Genomic DNA, 13,307 nt, shown 5'->3' with positions numbered 1-13,307 from the left:
AGTAAACGAGTACATACTATGTGCAGCACGGCGTCCAACACATACCAACCCTCCATGTTAGCCATCTTTACAGGATTCTGCAAACATCCTAGTGCAGAGAGTGAAGTTGGAGAGCAAATGCACTGCTCTGCCCTTCCAGGATGGAAACTGGGTGTTTCCAGGACGTCTGTGGGGTGAGGCTTTTATTGACATTGCTGCTGCCAGGAGTCTAGGACAGACCACTTCTGGCAGCTGCTTTCCTGAGGACGGACAATTTACACCTTGTGCCTACAAGCAGCAGGCTTGATTTTATTTCTTAACTTCCTTAAGCTCAATAATAGAAGTCATTATTTAGAAATGACTAGGTCTATTTAGTGGGACAGGAAAGATACAGGCCAGCTAATGAAAACAAGGCACAGTAAGAAGGACTGTAGGGCAAAAGTGAGATTAAAGAAGGAAGACACCTTAGACGCTTGCATACGTGGTGACTGAGCAATAGGACAGCTGGCCCGGACTTTTGTAACCTTGCATATTAATCATCAAATGCTAAGCTGAGAGCCCAGCTGGCCTTGATTTAGCATAAAATAACGTATCCATGCAAGCATATACTAAGTGTAACATACCCATATCTCATAAAAACATAAGGCCCTAAACTCATTAATATTGGTGAAACTCTACAATTACAACACAGGTATCACAATAAAAAGCATTCACTACATTATTAAATGCCAATGAAAAAACACCCTGGTAACTTCTGAACTGTGCAGTCTCAGAACTCTTCTGTGAGGCCCCACTGCTTACTCTAGGCTGGAGAGGAAGGTCAGGATACTTCACTCCAGACTCACCCATCCCAAGTGGTGGAAGGCAGGGCATGGGCCCAGCTGAAAGTAAAGGCTCTGGCAGCTCAGCAGGGCAAAGGGGCCTCAGTGAACTGCAGGTGAAATGGGAATAATTGAAGCAAATGCCTGGTCTGCCAACTGGGGCATTAAGGTAGAGCTAGGTTGCCCAACATGACAGGGGGAGGCAGGGTATGAAGCAGGCAGGCAAGACTCTGCACAGGCAGAAAGCTGGCTTACCATGGTTACCATGGTTAATGAATGTGGAATGGCCTTTGGAGGAGGAGGTATGGCTCTGGTGCAGAGTCCAGCAAAAGCAAAGCAGTCTCATTGCTAGGAGCTCCTGGGATATTAAGCTAAAACCTTCAAAAGCAAGACTGAGCTTTACAAACAATATTGGAACTCAGGTTCAGAAAGCAATGCCTATGACCAGAAAGGGCATCTCATGGGCATAAGGAACTGCAGCTCCTTATTTCTCCTGTGGGCAGCATTGGAATCCCTGGTTAGATCTATGTCAGGAAGGGGTGGGCAACACAGGAGCCAGTGGCCACTAACAAGAGGACCTGGTCCTTCTAAGCCCTTATGGATTGGGTGATAGATGACTGGGATGTTCCAAGCTGCCTAACTGCTTTTTATCCCAGCCCTGGATGGGTAAATGTAAGGTTTTGAATGCAATCAACACCCCCAAATCCTAATGGGATTAATTACTTCTTATTAATATCATAGTCCAATTTGATTGGTTGGGGTGAGGTGAGTGAAAGTGTACTCCACACAGTCATTCAGGGATTCAAGTTCCAAGCATTTTCCATCTGATGGCTCCCGCATCTTCTTGGGCCTAGAATCCTCCACTGGTTCCTCTGTATTCAATCGAAGGGACAAAGGGTGAGGGAGGACCTCAAAGCAGCTATTTTATGGGTTATGTTTGGAGGCAGGTACATCATTTCTGCTTACTTCCAATTGGTGAGAACTAGTCACAAAGCCCTTCCTAGTTGCAAGGGGATTGATAAATGTTTTCCAGAGTTATGATAAGGAAGAGAACACAAATATGGATAAATAGGTAGCCAGTCTGAGAGAAGAAAGCAGAAGCGGCAGCAGGAATGAGATGGGATCTGTAAGAAGGAGGTTAAAATGGTTTCCTTTTTATAAAGCTCATTTACTTATGGGGAAAGGAAAGAGATAATCATTTTTCATGATTATCCTTCATACCCTGCCTCCCCCTGTTCATTGCTCTATTCATCCAATCAATAAAAAGTTTATGGAAGACTGACTGTGCTGGGCACATCAAGATGAATTTACTTAACAAACATTTGTGGAGCAATTACTATTGCCAAACAGTGTTCTAGGTGCTGGGCCCAGAACTGAAAAATAAAACCAGACAATGCCACCGACTTCTAGTTACTCATAGATTAATGGGGGATATAGACATGGATGCAAAAAATTTAATGGAAGACAGTAAGTGTTAAAATAGAGGTGCTATGGGAACCCAGAGGAAAATGCATCTGCATTTAGCTGGGGTGATGGTGACCTGGGAATAATAACACATTAAATACAGCCTGTATGTTTGCTATGTGCCAAACACTGTGCTCAGCAATTTACATAGCCTGTGATATTTAATCTCACAGCCGCTCTATGCAGTTATTTTCCTCACTTTGTAGTGAGGAAATTAGAGCAGAGAAAGGTTCGTTTTCTCAGAGTTGCTTAGCTTGTAAGAGCTGGAGCCACTTTTGAACCTGAGCCTGGCAAATTCTGAAACCCTTACTCTTTCCTCGGTATGCCACGCTGCCTTTCATTACACAGAAGAAGGTATTGGGGTTGGATATTGAAATATAAGTAGGAGTGGATTGATGGGTAAGGTGCAAAAACCTTTTAGGTTTATAAACAGTGTGTACAAAAGCATGAGGAGGGAACAACCAGGTTGCATTCAGGGAACGGTTGTGAACAAGGACAAATTAAATTAAGTTGTGACAGACAACCCCCAAAGCTCAGTGGCTTAACACACAAAAATGGGTTTTCCATTTGCACACTGTTCCAAGCAGATAGGCCGTGGGTTTTATTCCACATTGTCACTCAAGGACCCATGAGGCCACTCAAGAGGAAAAAGAAAAAAATCTAGAGAATCATGAACGGGCTTTTATTCCTGCCTCAGCGTGGGAGTTACACACACCGGTTCCCTTCCAAGCCCAGTGACCAGTTGTCACGTGGCTCCAGTCACCTGCCATAAGCTGGGCAGAGTATGGGAGGTAATGAAGTATGGCGTGAGTGCTACTGTCGGCTGCATCTTGTATTTACTTTAAAATTTTTTCAAGTTTTTTTTTTTTTTTTTTTAGTTGTTAATAGTGAAGGTAGAATGCATCAAAGTAAAAAATTCTGATTCCTGACCTAGACCTTGGTGACAGGTCTGATTTTAACTTGTCTCGGGTAAATTCTCATTGAAGGATTTCTGGAGGGACTAGACCAGTGTTAGGCCAAACCAAGGTTTTGAATCTTTCAGAGCTGGTAGAGAGCAACTTTTCAGAGCAAACCTTCCTTAGGTCCAGAACTGACCCACTGTGCTCCGTGGAACACAGATTAACCTGGAGCAGGCCACACCTCTTGGGCATTTATATAATTTACTAGAGGCCTGGTGCATGAAAATTCATGCATTGGAGCAGGGGTCCTTCAGCCCAGCCTGCCCCCTCTCACAGTCCAGGAGCCCTCAGGGGCGGGAGGCGACCTGTCGATCAGGGAAAGGCGACGCCCCCATCACACCTCTGCTGCTGCCAGTGCTGGCAGTGCAAGCCTCAGCCGGCCCTGGTTACCTGAGCCTCGGGTGGCTGGGCAGCCACCATCTGAGGCTTGCCTGTACCTCAGGCTGGCCCTGGGTGGCTGAGGGGCTGAGGGGACTGGGGGAATCTGGAGTTAGGCGCACGGAGCGGCCAGACCTGCCTGGGGGCGGGCCCAGCCGTGCCATGTGCCTGCCCCTCACTCCCCGGCGGGGCTGAGGGGACTGGGCGCTGCCATCTTGTGGCTATGGGCACCACCATTTTTAGGGCATGGCAGTCAATTAGCATATTCCCTCCTTATTGGCTGTGGGCGCAGCCATCTTTGTGAGGGTGTGATGGTCAATTAGCATATTCACTCTTTATTAGATAGGATACCTTCAGGGTATTTTATATAATTTCACTGAAAGCTTTTCTTAAAACTGACTGTGATTAATCAGTTTTAAAATGAAAATAGAAATGATTTTTTAATTCATGTGATCATGAATCTCTTATTAGGCTGTTTAATAGTAAATAATTAGGAAAAACTCAATCAATTCTAAAATTATACTTCCTATGGTACACTACTATATTTTGATAAAATATTCCATATTCCAAAGCTGCGTGCAATTTTCGTGTTAGAAGGGTAAAGGGGCTAGCAAGAGGTTGGAGAAATTAATAACTGGATTATTTGTATTAAAAATCTCCTCTTACCAGACTTGTGATTAATCCTTCAGGAGTTTTTAAACTGGTGTGCTTTCTTTATTCCAAATTTGTATCAAAATTTGGTTTTTAATCTTATTTTAACAACAGCAAAAGGACAAAACAATTCCTAGGTGCTTACTATCAGTTAATCCTGTTTTCCAGGTAAGAAAGCAAATAGCTGAGAAGTTAAGTAACTTGGCCAAGGCGTCAAGCTGGAATTCGAATCCAGGCTGACGGGTTTACTTGTTCAGTAGACAAGGTAGTGCAGGCAGCAGGGTAACCGACACGAGGGGGAGTGAAAAATATTCTTTATCCTTATGGTGTGTATTTAAATCTGGGCTATCAAGTAAGCTTTTCAAAGAAATGCTCTTTATTTTCCTAATCTGCTCATGTGAGAAATGTTCTTGCTGCATGCCTTGTGCTTCCTTTTTTAATTCCCTGAACCATTGCAAGGGTGGGTGGGCTGGACACATTAACAAGTCATAACATGCAGTCAGCTGTGACAGGCCTTTTGTGTCCTGGCATCAGCTTCCCAGGAGTCAGAGGGGTGGCTCCATTTGTACTTCCAGTTCATGTTGCCACCAACCGGAGGGAAAAATGTATTGGGAATACACTGTGTCCATCATTTAAAGACAAAACGATCTTAATCTCTTTTTAATAACATAATGATCCCATTAGACCAAGTTTTACAACGGGAAGTGCAATTCAGTAGTGTTGAATAGAATTTTTAATAGACTTTATTTTTTAGAGCAGTTTTAGGTTCATAGCAAAATTAAGCGGAAAGTACAGAGAGTTCCTATATACACCCTGTCTTGCCACATATATAGCTTTCCCCATAATCAACATCCTGCATCATAGAGGTACATTTGTTGTAACTGATGAGCCTACTTTGACACATTATTGTTGCCTCCAATATAGATGTTTTTTCACTTGAAAGATCTAAGTATCTGATTCAAAATGACCCATCCACGCAAATGGTAAATTCATTGTGAACATTCAGACTAAGCATTCTGAAATGTAATCTTTATTTAGAAATACATAATCCCAGTATATTCAGAGAGTTTCAGAAGATTTTTTTTTCTGGAAATAGCTTTATAATTTTCCTATTGTTTCACCCCTGTTTATTTATCATTGAAAATTAAAAATCCACTGCGGGGGTGGGGGGGGGGAAGGATGGATTGGCAGGGCCCCCAGAAAACTAGGCCTATGTGCAGACGGACTCTAACCCTGACTAACCCTGAGCCATACTCATTGTCAGAAGGTCATCAGAATGAGATTTTCTCTTCCAACATAATAACATGAATAGTTAATATTTACTGGTTAAATTAGCATTTATACCATGTGCCAGACACTGTGAAAATCCTTTGCACATGTTATCTCATTTAATTCTCACCAGCATCCTGTGAGAGAGGGATGATTATTATTTCACCTTACAAATGAATAAGGGAAGTCACACCCGACTGGTAAAACGCAGAGCTGGGATTTAACCTCAAGTGTCTGAGAGTAGGGTAACTGGTTTATCAATCCCCAAATCACAAGGACGTAACACCATGAAATTTGTTTCTTGCTGGAGCAAAGTGACTTGTGGCTGGTCCTCATCGGGTGGCTCTCGGGCATCTCAGCTCTAAGCACTGACGCATGTGCACAGGCCCCTTCCCTCTTGAGCTTGAACATGTTGTAGCTTCAAGGTCTCCCCATCATCAACTCTCTACTTGAGTGATGGAAATAGAGCATGGAAGACTGAATAGGATGTTTCATGGCCAGACCTGAAAGTAGTGACACCGCTTATGCCCACATTCCATTGGCTAGCACTCAGTCTCGTGGTTCCACCTAGCTGCAAGGGAACCTAGGACATGTAGTTTAGCTCCATGTTCCAGAAGAAGAGACAGCCTGTAATTTGGTGAACCCAAGAAATCTCTCCATCGCAGGTTTGTCTGACGCTAAACTCGTAAGCACTAGAATCTGCTGTAACTCTTTTGTCTCCTAATCTTTGATCAAAAAGGAGCAATCAAGTCTCTGACTTAACACCGCATGACATAAGTCCATATGGGAGTTTAAACAGTAACAAGAAGTGGCATAATGTAGCCATTGTGGTCTGGGAGCTAATTCTATACCCGATGACCTATTTATTAACGAGGTGACCTCGTGAAAGTTTCTGAATGTCTGCTTTGTCTCATATTTTCCTTTGCGTGTCTCACAGATTGCTATGATCGATAGTCAAAGGAAACAGTTTATGTAAAAACACTTTGTAAAATGATACACAAATGTCAGATGTGGTTGATGTGGCTATTATTGTTACTTCCTAAGTGCCAATATGACTGATATCGATCATAATCACTGTGTAATGCTGGAGGAGAAGTCCCTGTGCGTTGGGATGGTCAGGGAATGCTCTATGGGAGCGTTGAAATTTGAATCTGATCCGGAAGGAAAAGTAGGGAGAGGGCTTTCAAGGTAGGGGGCATTGGACCACCAGACAAGGAGGTGCTGGAAGGAGCCGTATGCTGTGTAACACTGAGAGAACTGCTTGTCCTTAAAGGCTTCTGAGGTTGGGGTGGGCAGGGACAAGTGAACTTCAGACTGCGGGCACCTCTGACTCACTGCAGCCACCTGTTGACACGTTTCTCCACTCACATTGCTGCGTGTCTTCTTGCACGTGAGGCGCTGACTGCACTTTATTCCAGACTGCCTTTTCAGGGATGCCTGACAGTGATCGCGTGTCCCTCTGGAGTAAAGGGAAGGCATGCTGACTGCCCATTATAAAAGATTCAGGGGACAAAGGGAGAAATGGAGGACATCATAAGAGTTGTCAACAATAAAAAAGTTATCATTGTACATTTTGCATATGTTCAGTTTATGGCATGCTAATTATACCTCAATAAAGCCATTAGAAGAATTCAGGGGAGGTGGCATCCATCTCCAAACTAGCATCATGACTGCTCTCAGACCCCTCATGAAGCACAAGATGGTCAAAAAGAAGATCCAGAAGTTCATCTGGCACTAATCAGACTGATATGTCAAAACTAAGCATAATTAACAGAAATCCAGAGGCATCAACAACAGGGTACAGAGAAGACTCAAGTGCCAGATCCTGATGCTCAACATTAATCATGGCAGCAACAAGAAAATGGAGCATGTGCTGCCTAGTGGCTTCTAGAAGTTTCTAGTCTACAACATCAAAAAGCTGGAAGTGCTGCTGATGTGCAACCAATTTTACTGTGTTGAGATTCTTCATAACCTTTCCTCCAACGACTGCAAAGCCACTGTGGAAAGAGCAGCCCAGATCCCATAAGTCACCAATCCTAATGCCAGGCTGCTCAGTGAAGAAAATGAGTAGACAGCTCATGATAAAGTTTTATTTGCATTCAATAAAACTATAAAATTTTGCAAAGAAAAAAAAAAGATTTCCTGAGCTCAGAGTACCTTCATGTATAGGAGTTAACTGGCCTTATTCACATTGTCCTGTGGAAAGTAGGTCTTGGGGAACTATCTTTTAAAAAAAAATGCAGATACCTTAGCTACCACTGTTGCTGTGATTAATAAACTATTTTTGTTTCTGACACAGATGTTTCATGTCTTCTACCAGCATCCATGAAACTGTAATAGGCTAACTTGTTAACTTGCATGTAGGGTAAAACTCAGGCCCATTACACTTCTTGACAGAGCCTGTCTCCAGGAGAGATGTCACTGAACAATACCCAATACCAGGTATGGTACTAAGTGCTGGGGACATAGAGCCCACGGCACAGTTCTTACCTACGAGGAACTGCCAGTGTACAGATTTGGAGCTTACTGAGTTTGGTAGTAAAGTCCTCACGTAACAGTGGCAAAAGATCTTGGAACTGTGGCAGAACGACAGATATTGGAACCAATTTTATCATAGGCTAATTCATATAAACAGGAGTTAAATTCCTAGGGCATCTCAGCAACGTTATAGCAAAATGACACGGACTTGCGGACCTGCTGTAGTAGAGTTTCAGTGTAGCTAAATCTTTAAGCTAGTGAACACACAAAGAAGAAGGTCAAACTCAGACTAATAAAAGTCTAGCCATGATTGTGATTATAGCATAACAGGGTAGAGGCTATATGGTTTTAGTCCTCTGAGAATAGGTGTATTCTCTGGAGATGGCAGGAGCGGAGGAACACAGAGGTACACGGGGACCTGAAGGCTTTAAAACAGTACCCTTCAGTCCTCAGCTGCCAAGAAAGGAGGTTGCTTTTAGATGGACTTGTTCTTTCTATAACTCTTTCCTGAGTAAAGTGTTCTGAAGGGTGATAGTGAGGAGTACCACCTTCTGACCCAGAGATCAAAGGGTGCATTTGCTGTGCAGACACCTGGTGCTGCTGGTAAGTGGGATTTATAGCTCTGGGATTTCATCTAGGATGGCAGACACGATGTTAAATGTGGGCACAGCCAATAAACAAAACTACTGTGAAAAGCAGGAAGTCACATATAGATGGAGAAGGATCTAGACCTCCAAGGCTGTGATCTCTGAAACAGATTTGGCCCCACGTACAGAGCCCAAGAGATTGGATTTTTAAAAAAATATATTTTTATTGACTTCAGAGAGGAAAGGAGAGGGGAGAGAGAGATAGAAACATCAATGATGAGAGAGAATCATTGGTCATTTGCCTGCTGCACGGCCCCCGCGAGCCTGCAACCTGGGCCACCCTAGGCAAGTGCCCTGACCGGGAATAGAACTAGGACCTCTTGGTTCATAGGTTGACAGTCAACCACTGAGCCATGCCAGCAGGGCGGGACTGGATTTTTTAATAGATAGAAGACCCTCTAAAGTATGAAACCGAGGGTGGGAGCTTGTCTGGTCCATGTCTACGAGTGGTACTGTTCTTGTGGGTAGGTGATTGCTCTACTTCTGACCAAAGCTTGGGCCAGGGATGTAGACTAGGGACCTTGAAGTCTAGTGGCTACCCTTCTTGCCCCTGAGATGCAGCACAGTGATGAGTCTGCCATCATCATCAGAGGCCCTGAGTCAACTACTGTGTGGGAGTAGAACACATGTCCCTGATTCTTGAAACCCATAAATACATTTCTCGAAACATGAGGAAATATTCTCCAAATAGTTTTCTCTTTGGTATTGGTTGACTTTTGCTTCTCCTAACCTTTGGTGTCTCCTACCACTTGGGACAATCACCTCCAAAACTAGACCAAAGGTTGTGTTTTTAGTGTCAGGCAACTTTTAATTTTGGCCCTGCAACATTAAAGCTACTAAATACTCCCTGAGGTAAAGTTGGCTACTTTCCTTGGATGGGAAGACAAAATACCTATAACAGCCAGAGCAAGATACAGATCAACCTCTCAAACAGTTGCTCCACCAAATACATATTATTTCATTTCTTTTCTTTACAACAGTCTTATTGAAGAAATGAAACAAGGTCAGAAAGATTAAACAGCTTGCTGAAGGCCATAAAAAGAGAACAAGAATTCAGTCCGAGTTGTCTCACTTCAAGGCCTATGTTATTTTCACCATCTATACTCCCATTGACCATACCTAAGAGCTTTAAAGAAATTCAGAAACAAATTTGTGAGACTGCCTGCCAAAATGTATAATCTTGTGTAACTTCCATTCTTTAGAATGAATCCTGAGATTTGTTTTTTGAGATTCCAGATGCAATGAGAGAGGAATTGAAACCTGTTAGAAGTCACATTTCTTTTTTTTTGCATTTTAGCAAAAATAGGGACTGTCTGTTGCACATCAGGGAATTAATCAACGTTCTTGGATTTAGTTCCAACAAGCTACTGAGGTGCTCAGTAAAAAAGCCCAACATCGTAAAAAATAAAATTAGATAAATACCACTTGTGAATAAAATAGAATTGATTGTGAAATGCTGTTTGGTCAGTTCTTATTGTTTGCTGTCCTCTTGTTTCCTATTCCTATTGCCCTACTCAGGGAAGGTGTGTTCTCCTAAGGGACAGGGCAGACAGACCCTCTGGGTCTGGTTTTGTTGATGGTTTTTATTGTTCATCAAGAACACACACTCAGGATGAAGACAAGGATGTATTATACTTTAAACGTTTAAATCATGGAACATAAGACTTCCCTCCCGCTTTTTATGCTAAATCCCAGACTATCAAATCCAGATCCTAACTGCCTCATTGACACCCTTAGAAAGGGTGTAGGGAAAGTAGGTTAGGGAAGAGGGATGGGAGCTAAGCATGAGTGTAATTACGTGAAGTCGTGGCCTTGGCCTGATCCTGTGGGGGAGCTCTGGCGCATAGATCACACATCAGGGTTTTTCTAGTCTTGAGGCAAAGGAGCTGGGCTTCCATATTCAGGCACCAGCCATCAGTGGCTATGGTCCCAAGGTAATTATGAATTTCTGCAAATACTGACAACAGCTTCATTCGAAACAAAGCAAACAGAAGTTGGGAGATAGACCCCGGAGCTGAGACTGGTAGGTACACTGACAGCATCAGCTCTGCCAGAGACCATTGATCCCTATAGTTTGTAATTCTTTCATTCTAGGTTTGGCAATCTTGATCTACAGACAAAAGGTCTATTAACAATCGGTAGCGGTGGAGGAAGAGGCTCTCAGGTGATTTGAATTGTTAGAGTAGCCCACAGAATTCAAACAACCCCCTCCCCAAGATTCTAGGGAAATCAGCCTGGCAGGGGTATGGCTGCATCTCCTTACATAGTATTAAAAAAAACTTTGGGCCCTAACCGGTTTGGCTCAGTGGATAGAGTGTCGGCCTGCGGACTGAAGGGTCCCAGGCTCGATTCCGGTCAAGGGCATGTACCTTGGTTGCAGGCACATCTCCAGTAGGGGGTGTGCAGGAGGCAGCTGATGGATGTTTCTCTCTCATCGATGTTTCTAACTCTCTATCCCTCTCCCTTCCTCTCTGTAAAAAATCAATAAAATATAGTTTAAAAAAAAACTTGAGGCAGCGGATCAAAAAGTATGCGCTATGGCACCAGCACTACAGGCAAAACATTTAAACCACTCAGGCAGTCCTTGAGATGCTTACACTACACGGAGTTGGGTAAATGAGATTCACGTGTACGAAGCAAGTATGAGCGACACTGTGTAATTAGAGACTGTTAGATTCTGAGAAAAAGAGAAATAGACTTCCTTTGTCTACACTTTTTCAGAGACTCACAGTATGAGGGGTGATTAAGGTGAGATCAAGCCAATGCACGCAGTCATTGTGTCAGATGATAATTGTGTTAAGACTGAGGGCTGTGGGAACAGATCACAAGATAGTGTCATAAGTACAATGATAAGGGTGCACTTTGGGGGGTTATTTGGATGCTGTTAATATTTTTTAGTAGAAAGCTGAATTGCTGTATTTCATTGACTCTAAGATGCCACAAATACTATTTTATTTAGCTTTAAGAAAGAAAGAAAAAACCCTGCCTATTTTATTGTGATGCCATCAATTATAAGACATATTCCAATTCCAGAAGTGTTATAATCTATCCTAATAACAGAGGAATATGCAAATTGTCCAGGACACTGTCACAGTAATGACCAAACAGCAGGTTGCATGGAGCGACAAGGACGGCAGGGGGGTTAGTGAGGGATGACCAAATGACTGAACAGTAGGCTGGGTGGGGTGACAAGGCCGGCACGGGGGGCAGTTGGGGGCAACCAGGCCTGTGGGCAGGAGGGCAGTGGAGGCAACCAGGCCGGCATGGGGACAGTTGGGGGCGACCAGGCCAGCGGGGGGGAGTGGGGGGTGGGGTCAGTAAGGGGCAACTAGACTGGCGGGGGGGGGCAGTTAGGGGCAACCTGGCCAGCAGGGGGGGCAGTTGGGGGTGACCAAGCTGGCAGGGGGGCAGTTAGGGGTGACCAAGCCAGCATGGGGGGCAGTTAGGGGCGATCAGGCTGGCAGGCAGAGGCAGTTAGGGGTGATCAGGCTGGCAGGGGGGGCAGTTAGGGGCGATCAAGTAGGCAGGCAGGCAGGTGAGCAGTTAGGAGTCAGTGGTCCCGGATTGTGAGAGGGATGTCCGACTGCTGGTTTAGGCCTGATCCCCGGGATTGGGCCTAAACCAGCAGTTGGACATCCCCTGAGGGGTCCTGGATTGGAGAGGGTGCAGGCTGGGTTGAGGGGACCCCCCCCCCCCCCCGCCGTGCACAAATTTTGTGCACTGGGCCTCTAGTGTGAAATAAATGTTAATTTTAGGATTGATGAAATGGGGCTACAAAAGACATGGCTTTTCTTAATCCTCATCTCTGGCTTTCCTTTGCTTTTTTTTTTTAATATATAGTTTTATTGATTTCAGAGAGAAAGGGAGAGGGAGAGAGATATAGAAATATCAATGAGAGAAAGAATCATTGATTGGCTGCATCTTGCATGCCCCACACTGGGGATCGAGCCTGCATCCCGGGCATGTGCCCTGACCAGGAATTGAACCCTGACCTCCTGGTTCATAGGTTGATGCTCAACCACTGAGCCAGGCCGGCCAGGCTGTCCTTTGCTTTTAGAGGACAAACAGAAGAGCATCTATTTTTCCCTTTCTATAGTTCTTAGTGTTGTCAGTCTCTGCATTTCCTAAGGAGAGAGGAAAAATGATAACAAGAAGGCCTTTGGTTTCTCTCACTTCTATTTAGTACTAGCTCAATAGTATAGTGGAGGCCAATAATAGTATTTGAAATAGTAGCTAATATTGATCAGATGCTTAGTATGGATCTAGAACTGGGTTAATTGCTTTGTACCCATCACTTAATTTAATTGTCATTTAATCCATTGAGTAAAGGCATTCATATCTCTATTTTACTGATAGGTAAACTGAGATTTAAAGAGGTCACATAGCTGCAAAGTGTCTGTGATGAGATTGGAGTGCAGTCTGTCTACCTCCCAAGTTTATGCTTTTTACCACTATATCAGGAAGTGATTTGATAAGACCCAATTTCCTGCAAAGGAAAAAAATTAAGACATTTCATTTCAGTCAGCACTTACCAGTAGCAACTTTCTTAGGGATCTTTCAGACAGCAAAACATGGTTATGCAGACTAAAGAGAAGACTGAGTGACTCATCTTAAACTATGCCTATATTTCTGATGTCACTGTTGCATAACTAGTCTTTATA

At 43.8% G+C, this 13,307-nt stretch overlaps 1 pseudogene; it reads left to right on the top strand.

The window, feature by feature from the left end:
• Window positions 1-7,187: 7,187 nt before the first annotated feature.
• On the top strand, window positions 7,188-7,592 carry LOC103287426 (60S ribosomal protein L32-like; annotated as a pseudogene).
• Window positions 7,593-13,307: the final 5,715 nt, after the last annotated feature.

The sequence above is a fragment of the Eptesicus fuscus genome, chromosome 5 (genome assembly GCF_027574615.1).
Source record: "Eptesicus fuscus isolate TK198812 chromosome 5, DD_ASM_mEF_20220401, whole genome shotgun sequence".
NCBI lineage: Eukaryota > Metazoa > Chordata > Mammalia > Chiroptera > Vespertilionidae > Eptesicus > Eptesicus fuscus.
This window is presented reverse-complemented; position numbering and strand designations above follow the sequence as displayed.